This window comes from Bubalus kerabau, chromosome 8, assembly GCF_029407905.1.
Source record: "Bubalus kerabau isolate K-KA32 ecotype Philippines breed swamp buffalo chromosome 8, PCC_UOA_SB_1v2, whole genome shotgun sequence".
NCBI classification, from domain to species: Eukaryota; Metazoa; Chordata; class Mammalia; order Artiodactyla; family Bovidae; genus Bubalus; species Bubalus kerabau.
In genome coordinates this window covers 73299845-73319344 of record NC_073631.1, presented here as the reverse complement: position 1 = coordinate 73319344, position 19500 = coordinate 73299845, and the positions used below count along the sequence as shown (strand labels likewise).

The 19500-nt window shown below is 44.7% G+C and overlaps 1 long non-coding RNA gene across 1 annotated transcript in view; it reads right to left on the bottom strand.

Moving 5' to 3' along the window:
- The window catches only part of LOC129659329 (uncharacterized), a 98165-nt gene extending 80470 nt beyond the window's left edge, over nt 1–17695 (bottom strand). Inside the window, exons 1-2 of the long non-coding RNA XR_008717989.1 lie at nt 16719–17695; nt 12722–16046 (exon numbers count right to left, since the gene is read on the bottom strand). This is a non-coding gene — a long non-coding RNA (uncharacterized LOC129659329). The remainder of the gene's footprint in view (nt 1–12721; nt 16047–16718) is intronic.
- Between the last annotated feature and the right edge of the window lie 1805 nt (nt 17696–19500).

Below are 19500 nucleotides of genomic sequence, written 5' to 3'. Positions count from 1 at the left end.
CTGAACATGAGCTAACCAGCAACGTGTTGGCACAAAGAGGATCTGGAGGCTCCACTGAAAACACTCCTAGTGCACAGTTAAAATGTCATCACTGGAGATGCATTTTTGCACTCAACCTTCCAACTTGAGTTTGCTGGAAAAGTTCACATTTGCCTTTTCATTCCTCACCCTGTGTTGTGATGGCTTCAGGCCTTTAGCAGGGGCCGTATTTTAATTGTCAGGAGATGTCAACAAGTCGTGAGGGACAGCCTCACACTGGCAGCAATTACTAGAGGGCAGTGATCAATGGGGGTCTTTTGTTAGCATCGCAGGATCACCATCGACTCAGGAAGTAAGTGTCCTGGCGGTTTAGGCGAAAGCTGAAATGGACAAGCAGTTTCACCCTGGCTGCACATAAGCCACAAACCTACACTTATGCCATTAATTATTCCTGCCCAAATAACTGGGAGAGGGGGAGTGTTACCCGCCACCGTCTGCAGTCTACAAGAAGAGGGGGTGGCCAGGCTCACAGAGGTTCTATTTACGGGGCCAGGAAATGCATCCTTCTTGCTTTCCGGGAAAGGGTGATAGACTTACTCTGCTGAGATTCCTTCTGTAAACAAGGCAAGACCACGTGATAGCCACTTGGTAATGAAAGACTGAAAGCTTGGTCGTGTTTTTTAACTCCAGAGATTATATTTAACTGGCATGATGACCTGACAAATTACTCCGATATGAAGAGACACCCTTTATAATCCATAATGCCCATGTTGACTTGCTCTTTTTTCTTGTCTTTTTTATTTTTTTTTCCACTTTCTTGCTTTCTAGTCACACAGTTTGTGCAATAGTATGTCAAGTTGAAAGTTGAGAGAAAGGTCCACTGTGATCATCATCCAACCCTAATTACCATAAAGAATATAAGTACTTAGAATGATGTTTTTCAGGAGCAAGCAGTCAAAAATCTCATTTCCACATTAATTTACTGTTTCTGGATCTTCCCATAATATTCACCTAGTTCAATGCCACCTCCTCAAGAAACTTTGCCCCATCTAAAAGCTAGAAGCAATCTCTCTTGCCTCTGAGCTTCTGTAGGAATTCTTCTGCATCTTCCCAATACACCCTGTACAGGCTGTCTTTATGTTTCGATGTGAACGTGCCCATCCTCCCCACCTCGTCTGCCTCCTCTGGAGCAGGAATCAAATCCCATCCACCCTTGCAGTCTCCATACACCCACAACAGTGGCTCAAATGAAGTCAGGGCCGGACAAATATGTCATGTATGAGAAAAGTAGCTACTGCCTCTGTCTCTGGAACTCGGGGGACCAACATCAGCATGAGTATTTGGCTTTATAAGTCATGATGTTATTGCATGGGACTTCCCTTCCGATTAAGATTCAAAGAATACAAAAGACCTCTGCTTCCTTGATAACAAGAAAATTTCAGGCAAAATCAACATCAACTGGCTTTTCTGTAGAGCTAATTGAAGAGCTATGGGAACAAGGAAGGCTTGATGAATCCAATTCCAGAGAGAAATGGTGTCACTGCAGATGGGAAAGCAGAATGTCATTTGTGAAATGATCCTGAATTACATTCTCGCTGATGCACCATAGAGTCCTGCCTTCAGAACAACACTGGGCTCTAAAGTCACCTAGAGGATGTGGGGGAAGCAAAGTGAGTTGACTACACAGGGATCCCTCTGATCTCCTTGGCAACTGCACCAGAAACCCCTCTGCATATGGGGTAGTTTCTCACCCCCAGAAGAGCCATCTCAGAGAATTCCCGCCAAATTCCATAGGATGGAAAGCTGGTGTGCTGCCTCCAGATGAGAACAGATAGTGATGAATGAGGCCCTTTTCCAGCGAGGCTCTCACTGAGGAAGTACGCTTCTGAGCGCTGACACCATCTCCCCGGATCACTGAGTAGCACTATTCCACAGGGGCCCCAAGCAATGGAAAGAACATCCAGCCAGAGGAATGTTTCCCATTTAAAAATTGGCTTCGTGGAGAGGTAATTATGTCCTAAGGTAAATTTTAAGTATAAGAAAGGACAGCCATTTCCATACATGAAATTACGCCATTTAACTTTATAATCATATCTTTCCTCAAGCAGTTAAGTTAATTTTTAGATGAAGGGCTTAACCATCTGTTTTTACTACGTGAAATTTCTTATTCTGTAACTTTCGCAGCTATTGGTCTTCGTTTCTATGTGAAAAATCATAGAGATTATCAGGAGTGTAGTTTCAACCATTCAGCCATATCTACAGGATTTGCAGATTTAGGACACAAGGGAGACACTTCTTCCCCAAAAGAGTTTGTGGTCAATAGATTCCTTGGGCCACTCGACTGTAGCAAGTCCCCTTTGTGATGTTTTTCTTGGCACATGGGTTTGGCATAACCCGAATTGAAAGTAACTACTTCTGACACAGTATATACAAAGAAAATGTGCCCATCTCTGGCTCAGTTTGCAAACCTGTAAAGTAGGAATAGCAACATTTACTTACACCACAAGAAAAGCTGCCATTTAGTGTTGAAATGTGTATTTTATAATTATGAAATGAAACTAAGTGATAAAAAGGTATTACTGCTGTTATAGGTAAGACGCCAAAAGAATGCAAGATGTGGGAAAACAGGCTTTATTTATGTACAAAACAGATGACTATGCCCTGTGGACTTTATTCAGAGAAAAAACATGGGGAGATTAAGCAAAATTATTTTAACTAGGTGGAAGAAAAACAGTGGTGACATAAAACTTTGGCTGAGTCTTCCTGCTTTGGGAGGATCATAGGAATTTCCTCAGATTGGTCAACATGACAAATCACACATCTTCATCTTCTATTTCTGACAAAATGAGTTGGACTCTAGTAAAGATTTATTCTCAATGGCTGTAGCAGGGACAGTAGTTCTTGACCTGTTTGATCCAAAGGTCCCTCTGAACATCTGATAAAAAACTTACATCCCTTTAAAATTCACATTGTTGTTGTTGCTGTTCAGTTGCTCAGTTGTGTCCAACTTTTTGCAATCCCATCGTCTGTAGCACACCAGGCTTCCCTGTCTTTCACCATCTCCCAGAGCTTGCTCAAACTCATGTCCATTGAGTTAGTGATGTCATCCAGCCATCTCATCCTCTGTCATCCCCTTCTCCTCCTGCCTTCAATCGTTCCCAGAAGCAGGATCTTTTCTAAGGGGTCAGCTCTTCACATTAGGAGGCCAAAGTAATTAGAGCTTTGGCATTCATCCTTCCAATGAATATTCAAGATTGATTTCCTTAAGGATTGACTGATTTGATCTCCTTGCAATCCAAGGGACTCTCAAGAGTCTTCTCCAACACCACAGTTCAAAAGCATCAATTCTTTGGCACTCAGCCTTCTTTATAGTCCAACTCTCACATCCATACATGACTACTGGAAAAACCATAGCTTTGACTAGATGGACCTTTGTTGGCAAAGTAATGTCTCTGCTTTTCAATATGCTGTCTAGGTTTGTCATAGCTTTTCTTCCAAGGAGCAAGCGTCTTTTAATTTCATGGCTGCAATCATCATCTGCAGTGATTTTGGAGCCCAAGAAAATAAAGTCTGTCACTGTTTCCATTGTTTCCCCATCTATTTGTCATGAAGTGATGGGACCAGATTCGATGATCTTTTGTCTTTTGAATGTTGGGTTTTAAACCAGCTTTTTCACTCTCCTCTTTCACTTTCATCAAGAGGCGTTTTAGTTCCTCTTCACTTTCTTCCATAAGGGTGGTGTCATCTGCCTATCTGAGGTTATTGATATTTCTCCCAGTAATCTTGATTTCAGCTTGTGCTCCATCCAGCCCGGCATTTTGCATGATGTACTCTGCATATAAGTTAAATAAATGGGTGACAATATACAGCCTCAACGTACTCCTTTCCCAAATTGGAACCAGTCCGTTGTTCCAGGTCCAGTTCTAAAATTCACAGAGGCACATCCTAATAACCTCAGTTATTATAACGGTAGCATCTAGTATTTAGAGAATACTTCAGTGGCTGGCATGGTGTTAAGTGCATTTTGCTGTTTAATCTTCACACTAACCCAATGAGGTGGGTATCATTTCCCCCATCTTATGGGTGCCTTTAGAAGCTTAGAGAGGTTGAGTTACTTAGCCTCCCATAAAAAAATTTGCTTATGATTGTAGGGATTCCCAGACCTTACTAAAGTCCAACTGTGCACCACCAAGCAGGACCGCAGGTTAAGAACCTGCCCCCCAGAGACAGAACAGATGCACACAAGGACTCTTCAAGATGTGACTGAGGATGTCGTAAATCAAAGCTCATTCTAAAACACCAAAAACACCACCATAGATGTGTCTACATACAAGCACACATATATGTCTATATGTATGTATGAATTATCATGTCTAGGACTGACCAATTATTATTTTGGATGCTGCTCTCTAAAGTTGATTGAAACTGATGACCTGTCTCACCTCTATCCAGCTCTGTTACCTGATAAGATACTATTATGAGGTGTTTACACCCCTCCCCCAACACACACACACACACTAATCAAACAAAAACTACATTTCAGCCACCAGAAGCCCCAGCATTGACCCTGGGGAGGTGTCAGAAAAGGGCTCCCAACCAACAGACAGATTCACAGTTCCTCCACTGACAGTGATAATGAATAAAATATTACGCTGGGCCTTGAAGCCTCTCTCAGACCCATTACTGATGACCCGCCCTGTCACTGGGCTCCTCTAGGAGCTGGCGTTTAATCATAGGCGTGCAATGACATCAGGGGACTGACGCTGGTTCCAGGGACGGGGTGGTTAGTGTTAAGTGCCACTGAGGCATCCGGTGAGCCATCTCCAAGGGACCTGACAGCCTGCGTCTTTCAGCAGCCAGTATCCAGGTGAGCCAGAACCTATAGCAGAGACTGGCCCTGGACCCCATGTCCACACAGGCTTGCTAAACAGCCCTCCAGCCTCCCATCAGTCTTCCAAAAGGAGGGTCAGCCTGAAAGTCAGTATTACCTGCAGGCTTCCAGGACATCTGCTCAAACACAGAGCAGCTTCAGGAAGAGAGTGCTGGTCACTGGGGTGTGTTTTCCCCTCTTCCTTCCCAACAAGAGACTTTGAAGTTTAGGTGGTAAGCCAAGAGTCCTCTCCGAACATCAGGAGTTGTCAAAAGAAGTTATCCCGTCCTCCTATTGTGGGAATCAGTAAAGAGTTGACTGCTACCCTGAAAGGTGAGTTTTCTAATTAGCATGAAACTGAACTGTGTCATAATCATGTGCTGATCCCCTACCCAAATTTGGTGGCCTGACCCCTGGCCAAGGGAAAAAAGTCAATGTTAAAAAAAAAAAAAAATATCCATTAGGAAATATCAGAGATGGATCATTGTGGAGTGTCTTTAAACTACAGTGAATGAAAAGTGCTTTGGTGCCATTTCACCCAGCATGAAAAAGAAAATATCGATCTAAAGCCAAGATACTTTTTTAAAACACTATCCGGGAGTTATTTACCACCCTCCAACTTTCCAAACAAATCAGTTGTTGATTTGTTTATTCATTACAGAACCAGACACATCTGGCCACTGAAAGCTATCATATGGTGGTGGGGTGAAAAAAGAATTCAAAAATAAAGCGAGCTAAAGACCAAAACATGCTGCAAAAAAGTTCAGGGCTCAGGCACACCTTCCAAGTCATGTTATTCTATGCTATTCATACCACTTTCCTTATTTATGTAAAACAATTTTTGTTTTCTTTTCCAGAAAGAATGCTGCCAATCGCCAGAGGCAGACATGTTTATCAAGCTGTGCATCTCGCAGTCTGACATAAAATCTGTGGCCTTTGGTACAGCTGAAAAACACTCTGTCAACACCATGGAGAGAGCAAGCCCGTGGCTCTGGCCTCGACCCAAGGAGTGCAGGGGAAATGGACAAAAACTTGACTCGCAGCCAAAAATTACAAGATGAGGGAAAGGCAAACTTGAGGCGAACAAACCTTTTCCATCGAGTCTGTTTAACATCTCGTGTAAGCATCCAAACCACAAATCGGTCAGTGCTTAGGTGAAAAGACAAGTTTTTCTCCCTTTTGGAAGGCTATTTCACTTAAGCTTCTATGAATACATCAATTATATTAGCCCTGAAAGTGTCTGTCAGTGTGATGTTAAAAGGTCCACTATTTTACAGACTGCCCACTTCAGAAACAAAATACCCTTCAAACTCCTTGCCCTGAATTGCTTGGGCCAAAAAAGAGCTCCAGGGGAAAAAAAGTGTAAACTCAGCCAGACTCAGAGAGAGAAGAGCCACTGGTTTTAAGTAAACTTGTATTAATATTTGCCAACTTAATAAAACCCCACCAGCACTTGCGTGCCTTCATGTTCTTCAACAAGTCAGGAAAAGCTCTTCTGTGACAGAAAGTGTGAGACCAAAGAGAAAGTTGTCAAAGAGCCCTCACCCCTTCAGCCCAACTGTGCTTGGAAGTTTGGGGAGCCAAGCTTAACAGAAGAAAAGACCAGCCCCAGGAAGACAGTCCTGAGCTTTCCTTCAAGGCAAGTGTTTGGATCCCCAGAGAAGGCATCTACCATAGCCAGACAGCACACCCAAAAAGCACTGTGTCAAGAGAAGCAGTTCACAGGCCTTTGCATAGAGATAGAAAAAATATATATAATGACAGCTCATAATTGTGCGACTTCCAATGGACTGTATTATTACCTGGTGCTCATCGGTCGATTGCAATCACCCCTGGCTAAGCTTCCAGAAGTGGAGCCATCTCAGAGCTGTTGTTTTCATCGTCATGTGTTCTTTCCAAGGCCCTTCTATCCCGGCCTCTTCCAGCCATATCTACCCTCGATCTCCACCACCCTCTATTGCTTTCGTTGGCCAACCCGCCTGAAATGGGAGAGTTTGAATCCTTCATGCTATGTGCATAGCCAACATTCCACAAGATTTATGTCATGAAAGCCTGAAAAAATGACAAATGGTGGGAAAGAGGGCCAAAGGGGGAAGTAAAAATAAATCCAACTATGATTTAACCAAAGGTGGCCCCGTACCTATACCCAGTGGGTCCCGTGAGATCCTAAGGGGCATGGGTTCAACAAGACAGAAAGAAAATGCTTCATGAGTATCTCCATAATGTTCTTATTTCCCATTCAAAATCTCTTTGGAAAAATTTACTTTTCACCCTTAAGTCATAATCCACTTGTGGCAAAATAGTAACCACACACCTATATTGAGCAAGTGGATGACTAGTCATGAGGAGGGGCAATTCTTTTCTAAGATATTTACATCTATTCTCTAAAAACTAAGCAGAGGTGGTTTCCAGCTGTGACTACAGTCATGGAAGGCAAGTTCCCCACCTGAGGGGTGAGGATGACCACACTGGAGGGCAGCTTTTCCATAAAGTAGTCCATTTGTCTTTTGCTATTGCTAAGTTACTTCAGTCGTGTCCGACTCTGTGCGATCCCATAGATGGCAGCCCACCAGGCTTCCCCGTCACTGGGATTCTCCAGGCAAGAACACTGGAGTGGGTTGCCATTTCCTTCTCCAATGCATGAAAGTGAAAAGTGAAAGTGAAGTCGCTCAGTCGTGTCCGACTCTCAGTGACCCCATGGACTGCAGACTTCCAGGCTCCTCCATCCATGGGATTTTCCAGGCAAAAGTACTGGAGTGGGGTGCCATTGCCTTCTCCGTGGTCACCATTTAATAAGCACACTGCAACGTTCACTTTACCAAAGGTCACTGACTTCAGTAAACTATGGCCACCATGCGATGGAATACCATCCCAACACTAAAACTTATTCTTACAAAGAGCTTTAAACATAATAAAATGCTCTGAAATTAAATTAAAAGGACAGCAGCAAGGTGGACAACTGCATTTGCCATATAGTCACAATTATAGGAACAATCTGCCTGTGAGAACTGCAATATCCCAAATTCTGAATGGTGGTCATCTCTGCATGCTGATATTATAGATGGTTTTTATTATTTTCTATACTTTGTATCATCTAGGTGCTCTGTAACAAGTAGGGATTCATTTTATATATTTTTTTTAATTTAATAGAATAAAATCCCTAAAAGGCATCATCTACTTCTTTCAAACACCAGATTTTCCTTAATTCATGGCATGGGATCTAGGATTCTCCTTTCTAAAGCTTTTTAAAATAACAATATTAAAAATACATTTCTGCTTTACAAACTATTTTCTTCAGTCTTTTCTCTGATATTTAAAAGTTCTGTTGAGCTTAACAGAAAATTGGGAGGAAATCTGCTATTGACTTTACACATGCATGTCTACTTTCTAGAGCTGGAACTCTCTAGAACCACATCCACGTGTGCTAAGTTGCTTTAGTCTTGTCCAACTCTTTGCAACTCCTGGCCCGAACTGTAACCCACCAGGCTCCTCTGTCCATGGTTCTCCAGGCAAGAATACTAGAATCGGTTGCATGCCCTCCTCCAGATGATCTTCCCAATCCAGGGATCGAACCTCCATCTCTTATGTCTCCTGCATTGGCAGGTGGGTTCTTTACCACTAGCGCCACCTGGCAAGCCCCTCTAGAACTACACTGTCCAATAAAGTAGACACTAGCCACTTGTGGCTCCTGACCTCTTGAAATGTGAATTGAAATGTTCTGTGAATATAAAGCACCCACCAGACATTTGAAGATGTGGGGAGAAAAAAAGAGAGTATGTAAAATATGCTATCAATAACTTGATACTGAATATACATTAAAAAGGTATTTTGGAGATAATGAGTGAAATTAAAAATATGAAATCATTTCATGTTTTTTTTAACTTTTATGTGGCCTCTAGAAAATGAAAAATTACCTGTGTAGCTCACATCATATTTCTATTAGACTTACATGATCTAAAAAAAGAAAATTCTGAAGAAGTCTGATCAATTATCCATTGTCTTTCTAAGAGATAGGATGTACACATAGACTGCTCGCCCAAGCCCATCTACAGTCCCCATAAAATGTATTCCCTGCCCCTGGTTTGAGTTGCACTACACTTTCAGTGGTCAGATAACTACCATTATTTCCAAGCACGGATGAGTTGAGGCCAATTCCAGGGCAACCATACACACCAGCTACACCTAAAGGAAATCTTGCCTGTCTTCAAACTGACACATATCTCAGAGTTCTCTAACTCCCTAACATCTGCAGTGGACAGCCTCTGTTCTCATGGATTCACTCACATGTTACATCTGTGTAACATTTCATTCAAAGGGTGCAGTCCCCATCTGCGACAGCCTCAAATCTCGCCAAGTCCCCAAAAGCCAAGCCAAGAGACTTCCTCCATGGGGTTCAAGGCCATCTCTCAAAGTGCCCCTCATATAAGAAGACTGAAAATGATTACTCTTCAAAAGGGCAGGGAAAAATATGAAAGGAAGGATTATATCTGCCTGAACTGCCAAACCAAACTCTGAGGAACAGGTCCTCCAGAGAATGACTCAGACCCACATGATGTTTTCCAGGGACGGTGTTTTCACGGGAGGGGCAGCTGTGTATTCGGCTCTCTGGCCAGAGGCTACGCTAACTTTAACAGCTAGCCCACCTCACCACAATGTGGACCAAGAGGACCTTGTTCTCTCTGCTCAGAGCTGCATGCTCTCATTGAAGCAGTCATTAGAATAAATAAAACCCTGACTGTCAATATAAGGAGCAGAATACACACTATCTTTTCAGTGCTGGGGGGCAAGGGGCTGAAGAAAAAAAAGAAAAACAAACTGCGAGGTCTGTCGGTTCCCAGCCCCATCAGCCAGAAGTAATAAGTTACATTCTTCCCCAGCGGGGCGCTCTCAGAAATGGCAAGTCTGTGATCCCAGTCCCCTCCAGGACAGAGGAAGGCAAGAGCATACGCTAAACACACGAACACACAACTCTGAAATTTCCACTTGTGATAGCTTTCTCCTTGTGGCTTCTGTTGTTTAAAAGAAAAACGAAAGGAAGAAAGAGAGAACGGCTTTTGGGTAGGAGTAGACTTCAGCAATGAGGGGTGGGGAGCAGCGTGGAGGGGAGAGACAGACCCCAGAATCCACAGGCTGCAATCACTGTAGCCAGGTTCATGAGGCTGAACCGAGTTAATAACTCCTGATTATTCCCTCCAAGATGACTAATACGCAGCCCTAGCTCATCTACTGAGTGCGTATTTTAAAATAATTTTCCATAGAATTCTCTTTAATCAACCTCAGCAGACTCAACACCTTCATAAAACTAAAGCCCCTTTCTTTACAGAGGAAGAGCTTCAGTTCAAATTTTCCTCCAGGGATGAGACCCCAAAAGTCTAACTCCATCTGTGCCATACTGCTGAGCTGTCATCCTTTTCCCTCCTGACATTTTTGGGCACAGCTTACAGATTAAAACGTTATAAGAAGTAAAACTATAAATATTAAAAGAACAATAAAGATCATGATTTGATTTTTTTAACATTCTAATTATTAAGGCAGAATTTAAGAAGCAAAAACAACATTTAATTGCTTTAAAATATACTTCCCAAATCACTACATTAAAGGGTGTTATGGAGGGTGACACTGTAAGAACATTTAATTGACGTGATTAGAGGAAAGAGGGCTGGCAGCACACAAGGAAGAATCGAATTTGATGGAGAATTTGTTAATTTTTAAATGTCATCCAAGTAATTACAGTCATTATACCTCCCCATGTGCAGCAAAGAAGTAAAAATACCAAGCTCTCCGGCAAATTTTCCAATATATATACATACATTGTTGAAACATAGACGCGTGCACACAAACATACAGTGAAACCAGATTTTAGACTTCAGCTCGTGCTTGCCAAGATTCACCTTAGAGCAAATATTTACTGCGGAGCTACAAAGTTTCCCTAGAGGAGGACCAAAATGGAAGCGTTTGCATACGCTAAGAGTACTTTATATGCGCAGGGGCCACAAGAAAGATACAGTTTAATAAAAACATTTATGGACTTTGAAAGCAAACACAATCCAAGAGGCTTCCATGTGTGGGGAAAGATGTTATTTCGAACACGTTTTCTCTTGAAGATACTTTGGCTGTTTGTAGTGAACAAGTCTCAGTTTCTTCTGAGGCCCCGGTAATCCGTATTGTAAAACATTCTCGGAAACAAATGAAAGAACTATCCGACACCGCCGTCAGAGGCAGGGGCAGAGCCGTGGCTCTTTTCTTTTTCACGCAGACAGAAACTTTACAGAATTTACGAACGTCGCTGCACTAGGGCTCTCTAACCTAAACCATCCCCACCTCCTCCCCCACCCCGAGAATGTCTCTCTCTTAAATGCTTTCTTCTGCATTCTTCCACTCCATCAGCCTACCCCCTGTTCATGATCCCAAAATGAACTCGATGTTTGCAAAAAAAAGTAAAAGAGGGGCAGTGAGGAGGAACATCCACTACTGTGTGTCCTCGCTGTTTCAGCGCCTTTTGGCCTTCACCTCCAATGCTTTCTCCGGGCCTTCGAGCCCACTAAGTATGCAAAGAAAGTTTTTAAAGTTAGCACTTTGCAAGTTTCACTTTATTTTGGTGGGCCACTGGGTGTTGGGGAGGTGTGCAAGCCTGTTCCTCATTAATGCTTTTGTACTTGATTTCTCATGAATCTCAGACTGCATCCAGAGCTGATGACCAAGTGGAATCTTAAAAGAAATAAGTCTACGCCATTTATAAGTCACACAAATAGAAAAAGGAACAACTCCGAGTTTGAAAAACTTTCGGAAAGACCTTAGGGAGCCTTGCTGCTCTATCCTTGGGCTCTATCGCCCCCTGGTGGCGTCTCCGAAACATACATGGTCAAAGGTTCAGCTGGAAGGCTGAACGGTCCTGCCCTCCGCCTGGAGCAGCTCTCCGGTGCCAGCTAGGGTGTCCAGAAGGAGGGGGACAGGAGGAAAAATAAACGTGAGGGGAAGGAACTTCTAGACATACACCCAGTCAAAAGAGTTAAGGCTTCTCCACCCCCAAACAAAAATTCATTAGAGCTGGGTAAACAATACAGATCCTAACAGTCGCTTCATTTTGCAGACAAGAAACTGAGGCCGAGAAAGACTGACTTGCTCTGGGTGTCCGGTTGCTGTGGATTGATTTCCATAACCCGGGCCACTCTGGTCTTTGGGGATGACAGGGTTGGGGGTTCAAGCTGCCAGGAAATATTGAGGAGAGTGGGCCTCACTCTGTTGGAAGCCACGAGGGAGTGATCAAATGAGGGGGCAAGCGGAACGACAGAGTTGTCATAGGCCTGAATTGTCCCCGTTACTGGGTGGGACTGGGTGGAGCGGCTCTCAGGCCACCTCGTCCCCTGGTAGGAACGCGCCGCGCCCCTGGGGCCCCGCCGCGGCCTGGCCCGGCCTCCTAGGCCCCGGGCCGGCAGGCGGGCGAGACACAAAGCAGGCCCGGCGGGCGGCGCTCCGGGTCTCAGGGAGGGCGGCGTGGGCTGATTGATTGATTCACGGCATTTAACCCCCGCCGCCGCGCCGGAGGCGGCCGATCCAGCTGCGGCCGCGGGCCTCGGGTGGCCGCGAGCCCAGCCCTGCGCCTCCCAGCGTCCCCGCGCCCCCGCCCTGGCTCCAGAGAGCGGCCGGCTGGGGGTGCGATGCGGGGTGTGGGGGAGGAGGGGGTGATTTACAGCCGCGCCGGGCGGACTCGAGCGAAATCACTTCGACCGGGGAAACCGACTCCCAAGGCTCAGACCGGAAGAGGCCCTGAAAGGGGAGAGGGGAACGGGGGCAGGAGGAGGCCAGCCTCCACTACCCGCGCGGGCTGCGCTCCGGAGACAGCGGCCATGCAGCTTCCCGCTCTATGCCTACCTTTGTGCCGGGAATTGAGCTCCTGGGAGAGCTGGGTATCCCTCGCCCCGGCGGACCGCTGCCCCGCGCGCCCGCCGCGCAAGCCCCGGGCCTTTTCCACGCGGACCCGCCCAGCCCAAGAACGCTGCTGTCCCACGGCACGCGGGGCGCCAAATTCGCACCTTTGGGCTGCTTTTACGCGGTTGGAAGCAAAAGGAACTTAGACGCTAGCTCCCAGAGGTCCCCAGAGAAGCCTAGGAACCCCTAGGTCCCACCTCTATTTAAACACAATTTGCTTTTTTTTTTTTTTTTTTTTTTTGCAGCTCAGAAAATAAACAGTTAAGAGGGCAGCGAGACTGTGCTTAGAATCTTAAGATTTTCTTATAAATGACCCGAGAGTTTCGTTGCTGAGTTCTCTGCCTCTCCTCATCATTCTTAATACCTAAAAGAAATAAGCGCTCCCTAAAATTTTGGCTTTTCCATTAACTTCTGTATGCTCTCTGATCAAACATCACTTGGGGGTGGAGGGGTGTGCAAATAGTGAAATAAAATAAACGTATGGTTTCAACTTGAACTAAGAAATCCTAAGTGGTAGTTCTAAAGTAAAACGTAATTTTATTCAAATTTTGTACATATATTTGGCTGGCTGTGATGACTTTTCCTACCTACAGCTTTATCACTAGAAACAGGAGTTGGTGAAAATGTGCACAAGGAATATGGTATTAGGTTGGACAACTACTCACAGTTAAGATGCCCAGAGAGACGTGAATTCACTTGAGCACCCTAACCATTACTTTCTGCCCAAACAAAAGTCGACAAAGCCAAGCAACAAAGTTAATGGAGCCCCCTTTTTGTAAGGTGAAGGCTTTTTCAGAAAGATTTTCTAAAATAAATACGCCAACTTAAAATATATTTTTAACTACTGATTGCTATTCTAAAATGCAAGATTATGGGGTAAAAGGTCGAAAGTAAATGTACAACTGTCCTGCTTGTATAAAGGAGTAAAGAAAACAGTTTCCCAGGAAAAGAGAATCAACTTGTAAATGGCTTTACTTGTTACTTTACTTGGATATTTCCTTCTATCCGCCCTTCTCCCCTGTGTCAGTACCATTAGTTCTAAGTCTGGCCTTGAAGTATGGGCAGCCGAACATCTCTATTCTTGATAAACAGAAAAACATATATACTCATAAAGTCAAAGGCATGAGAAATGGAGGTCAGTACTTTCCAGGCTCCACTCCCCAAAACCACTGCGCAGGTTGGCAAAGGCGCTGCCTCTGATTACAAAGACTTATGGAAGGAAAGTCTTTTCTATCTGTAATTGAGACTCCAAAAAGAATTGTTTTACAAAGCCACGCTGCTCTAAAAGCAGCTTGATCCGACCTCGGCCCCACTGGTCCAGCCAAGCTCACTGAGAAGTTTAGGTTCACCCTCAATCTCATTTTAATCCCTAGGAAGCCGAACACACTTCTTAGCCTTTATTCTTAACCTTTTCATCTCGCGTGGTGCTGTGCTTATGGTGCACACTTTAAGGAAATGTTTTTGCAAAAAAATTAACTGGATGAGTATTTTAATCGAAGAAAAACTTTCCTTGGACAAAAATCTCAAGAGGAAGTTTCACATCAAAGCAAGGACCAACAAAGCTTATTTTCGTAATATGGAGATCCTTAAGAGTGCTAGTACCTTCTCACTTCATTTAGCTATGAAATATAAAAGTGTTTGGTTTTCAATTTTTCTAAATTACTTGTGGGGTACAGGGATCGGCGGGATACTGAGATTAGAAGGCGATCCTTATGCCATCTGGCGGTGCCGCGCGGAATTTCGCTGAAGAAGCTAAATTTATCGACCATCTGTGCCTGGAAAGTCTTTGTGAATCTTGTCCTTTAGAAACCAAGGAGGGAAACAGCCTCCCTCTCCAAGGATTAATTTGAAGACAGAGATTCCCTGTGTTGGTAAAAATGAGAGGAAAATCGTGTGCGATGAAAGTTCACCGTTTCATGACATGGATTTCTAAGCTAAACCATCATATATGTGCACTACCTAACTCTTGGGTTTTTAAGATGGATAATTATAGCCCAGTGACATAAAAGTTTGGGAACGGTGAAGGCAAACTGTGGGGTTGAATATTTTGCTGCATTTATCTACTGTGCCGGCGTCTGTGCAATATCCACCACTGAACACCTGAGGGCGCACTCAAGTCTATCCAGCCGCTGGTAATCTGATTCCTTCCTTTATTTGCATGTATTGCCTTGATTGGCTGTTAGGCGTTTAAAACGTCAATTTTACGTCAAACATTGTTCAACCAATCAGCAACCTACTCCAGCGTGATTGGTTTCTACCCTATGTGTCAATCATCTTAAATTTGCATACCAGTCCGCTGGTCCCTAGGAGCTAGTCAGTCGCTTGTGGCTGCTGAAGAGAAAGAATCGGACGGAGAAGAATGAAAAATCACTTTGTTCTAGCAAAGCGAAAGAAAAGTATTATTTTGCTGCTTATTTTTAAGTAAATTTAAGTGTATGTTTATCTAATAAAATATATTCGATTAAACAAAAATAAGCAATCAAAACCTGGTTTACTAATTTTATTTCATGTTTGCTGCTTTAAATATATATATAAATTGTAAAAAGTATATTGAAATGCAGAGAATGGTTGCTAATAACTCATGTCATAAATAGTAATTTTAAAATTAAAGGTGAACATGGGGTTTCTAAATAAAATTACTGTGAGGGTTTAAAAACATGACTTTAAATACTTAGGCAGGCTGAAAGCACTTATTCAAAAGAAAAAATGCACCACGGGGATTTAAAAGAACGTTATTTTAACAGTCCTGTATTTCCACCACTCTGCTCTTTTTACTTACTTACTGTACACACACAGGATAGTACTTGAATGGAGATTTTGTAATGCTTGTATTTGTGCATTTCTTCCCACACAGAAACACCTCAAAATAAGAACAAAAGAAAAAAAAAATCTCAGGGCCCGCGAAGAGGTAATTACAAGTTTTAAATTTCAGAATTCGTAAAACCGAAGCTTTTATTTACCAGTTACAAAATTCTTCTAGGGCTAGTGTAATTTAAAATACGTGCGCAGCTGTAAGACCTTTATTATCTTACTAAAATACGTGCAAACACAAACCAACGACCTAACACTTTATATTAAGAGAAAACTCTCCAGCCTCCTGCCCAGCTCCAGCACTCCGAAGAAACTTCTCCGAAACGAGAATTTGGATGCAACAGGGCAACGGAGAAATGTTTCTGCTGTCCAGGAAGCCAGCTCTCGTCTCTGAAGAATTTTGTACCAGGCGTTAACAAGCACTGGAATAAACTGGAACTGCTCCTACGGCATAGACCTGATTGGGAAATTAATTTCAAATTTTACATTCAATAGCCAGTGGGTTTTTTTCTTCTGTATCTTTAACACTATTGTTTTATTGGTTGCTACAAGTTTTCTTTTCCTTTTCTTCTTCCTTCCTTTATTCCTTTTACTCCTTTTACCTTCCAGTTAAGGATTATCACTGTGTTCCGAGTCTTGCAAGTTCACCCTGAGTTGCTGGTTTGCATAACTACAGGAGGCTAAGATATGTGTGTACCTGTGTGCTGGGGGACCGAGCTGGCTGTGTCAATCTCAGAGAAAGTGAGTTGTGAGGTGCCTATGAGGGCTCAGCTTTGATACGAATCATGACTTACTGTGTGCTTTACAAGAAACGCACAAACGACAAAGGAGTAGAATTAAATCTCTTCCTGAGAGTTTTTGACTATCTTCTTCAGACCCAGGAAAGCATGCATGCCTTTATACTTCTCTTTACGCCCTCCTCAATCAACCTGCTGCTAGAGACCCTCCTCAGTAAATCGCTTCCAGACAGTCTCCCCAGCCCGTGAGTGCCGGGTCTCTGTCAGCCCTTCTGACGCAGCGGAAAATGCCCGCAAAGAGGACTACAGCCACCGAACCAGAAGAAGCAGCTTCAATTCGAGCACTCATCGCCACCACTATCACCACCATCACCCTCCCACCACACACTCACACGCACATACACGCGCACGCGCGCACACCCCTGCTGTCAATCATACACTCACGCCACAGGGCGCATGCGCGTTGATGGACCCCGGCCCGTACCGACCCCACGCCCTTTCCGTGCGTCACCCCGCCTGATGGGCCAATAAGAGGGCGGATTTGGGGGCCGGGCTACAAGAAAACAGCCAATGAGAGCGCGGTTGAAAGTCAAGGATTGAGGAGAGTAAATCCTTCCGTGGTCCACGTTCAGCCGCCCCCGCGATGATTTATGCGTCTCTTTTATTATTTGTAACACTTTGGGAAGTTATTAAAAGGAAGATCTACTGCTTCCTCTTTTTGGGGTGGAATTGGATGGCAATATTTGTCACTGGCCCTTATTAAGGAAGAGTGAGGCGCAATAGAAGGTGGTTGGATGCCGGGTTTGTTTGTGTGGGTACTGTTTTTTATTACCAGACAGATTATCCTTTTCATTACAAGCTGTAGACAGGGCCAACTTCGAAGGTCCTCGTGGCCGAATCATCTTCGATCACTCAGGGAACTGAAACCTGATGCCTTCCACTTTCGTGCCTGTATTCTTGGCGTTGGGAAGAGCCTCTCGAGAAGGTGTTGCAACCTTTGGTTGCAAGAGAAAGAAATAAACAAAGTACCCCCTTCCCTCCCCCCCCTTAACATGGAGTAAACCTCGGCCTTTTTCCGCTTGGATGCTCATTAAGAGTTAGTTGACTTTGTAGCGGATGCAATAAAACTTGGATGGTTTCAGGCCCCAAACAATCCTGGTTTCTGTTTTTCTCTCTCCCCGACCACACCCCTAAGGAAATTGCCTTTTCAGCAGGCGCCTGCGGGAAAGAGCCGCAGGAGACGGATTCCCCTTGGAGACTTGCAGTTGAAGGGGAGGGGAGTCTGGGGGTATAGAAATAAAGGGGGCCAAGGTAAGAGTGCAGGGTGGCAAGGCAGGTCTTTCATGTTTGTATTTGAATTTTCGTCCCAAATCCACAGGACTTAGAGAACACGCTAAGAAGTTAGCGGTCACCCACAGAGCCGCTGACCGTGCTATACAATGGCTGCACTTCTGCGGGATAATACCAGTCTCCAAGGGTGGAATAAGCAGAAAAAGCAAAGGGGGAAAAATGGATACAAGTTTGCTACTTCTGACCTCCAAATATAAATACAAGTTTCAAACGTGAGACACGATTCCAAGAAGGCAGGGGTTTGGAAAGTCTTTGATAGCCAGGTCACAGTCAGGAACTTAAATCGCTGGTCTGGAGATATTTCTACCTGAAATTATGAAAATCTATACAGGAAGGGTTGCTGGGGGATAGGAATGGGGTGATGAGAGACCCAAGGAGGAGGAGGAGGTGGGTAAAAGGAAATAAGAACTGTTTGATCGAAGGGCTGAGTTGAAGGAAAACAAAACCGTGAACTTCAAAGCTCGCCTAATCCCCCTCAGGTTAATTTCTGCTTCCTAAAAAGTTGATCAGGGTCATAAATCATGCGCCCCACCCCCGCCGGTCCTAAAAGTTTCCCGAAAGGTTCTCTCCCCGCCGCCCGCCGCAGGGGCGCGCGGTGATCCTCCAGCCACAGGTTGTCTGCGGCCTCCCGGGGCAGAAGGGCTCCTGGGGCTGGGTGGGCGGGAATCGGTTTACTGGGCGAGGTGATGGTCTCAGGAAGACGCTGCTGGAAGCGGGGGTGGGGGGGAAGGGGGCGGGGGCTAGACCACAGAGAAGCCCCTAAAGTGGCCACTTCCATTCCGCCGGGCCCTAAAATAAAACCCAACCCTCAAGTGTGTCTAGAGCACAGTTAGAAGAAGATTACAGCGTGTTTAGAGATTTGCAATTCTCTGCCGAGCAGTAAAGGTTAGAAAGGCCTGCTTGAGATTTATCAAATGACTTCCGGTAGTAGAGCCCCGGTGAAAGCAGAGCAAATCCTGCAGCCTCTGATCTTGGTTGGTCCAGGGTCTGTAACGCAGCACTCGGCAGCGCGCTGGTGGCACCCTGGGCCAGGCGCGCCCAGGAAGCCGCCAAGGGTCCGCCTCCAGTCCCGATGGGGCCATCCCGGTGTGGTAAAAATCAAGTCAAGGTTTTTCTGCCGGCTTTACCGCGCGGAAAACCCCAGGCGTGGACCAAGCACCTTGCAGCTGACTCTTAGATTAAGGGAAATGTTACCTGAATCCAGGGGCTAACCCTCCCTAAATGAAAGCCATCGCGGTGGGGGCTAGGGAGCCAACCTGCCCAAGGGTAGGAAAATCTTAATCACAAGGGCCCACGTTCCCACCAGTAACAATAAGTAAACAAAATTTTAAGATAAAGTCAAACAACACGTTGTCAAAAAAAAAAAAAAAAAAAATCTAAGCGACAGCGATCCTTGAAGCCCGGTGCGCTTAGTGGGCTGCCGTTCATAGAAGTTCTCTTCTCTCCCGGATTCTTTCCAGGCGGGCACTGACGCGGGAATTCTGTTCGGAGGCTCCGAACACCCCAGAACTGCGCATCACATCCCGAGTGGGACGTGACTGCCCCAGAGCCAACCACAGCGCCCTGGTTTACGTGGAGTTTACAGCTTGGGCTCACCAGGTTAAAGTAAACAACTGAAAGAGATTGTTGACCAAGAGGGTGGGGGGCGGGGGGGTGGACAAAGAAAAAGAAAATAAGAAAAAGCATCTGTTGTTGGACCTCAGCCAGTTCTCTCCAGTACACCGGAAAATCTTTTAAAAAAAAATTTTTAACACTAAATTTTGTTAGTGTCCCTGCATATTAGATACCCTCCCCCTCAAAAAGTATATCCGAAAACGAAAAATC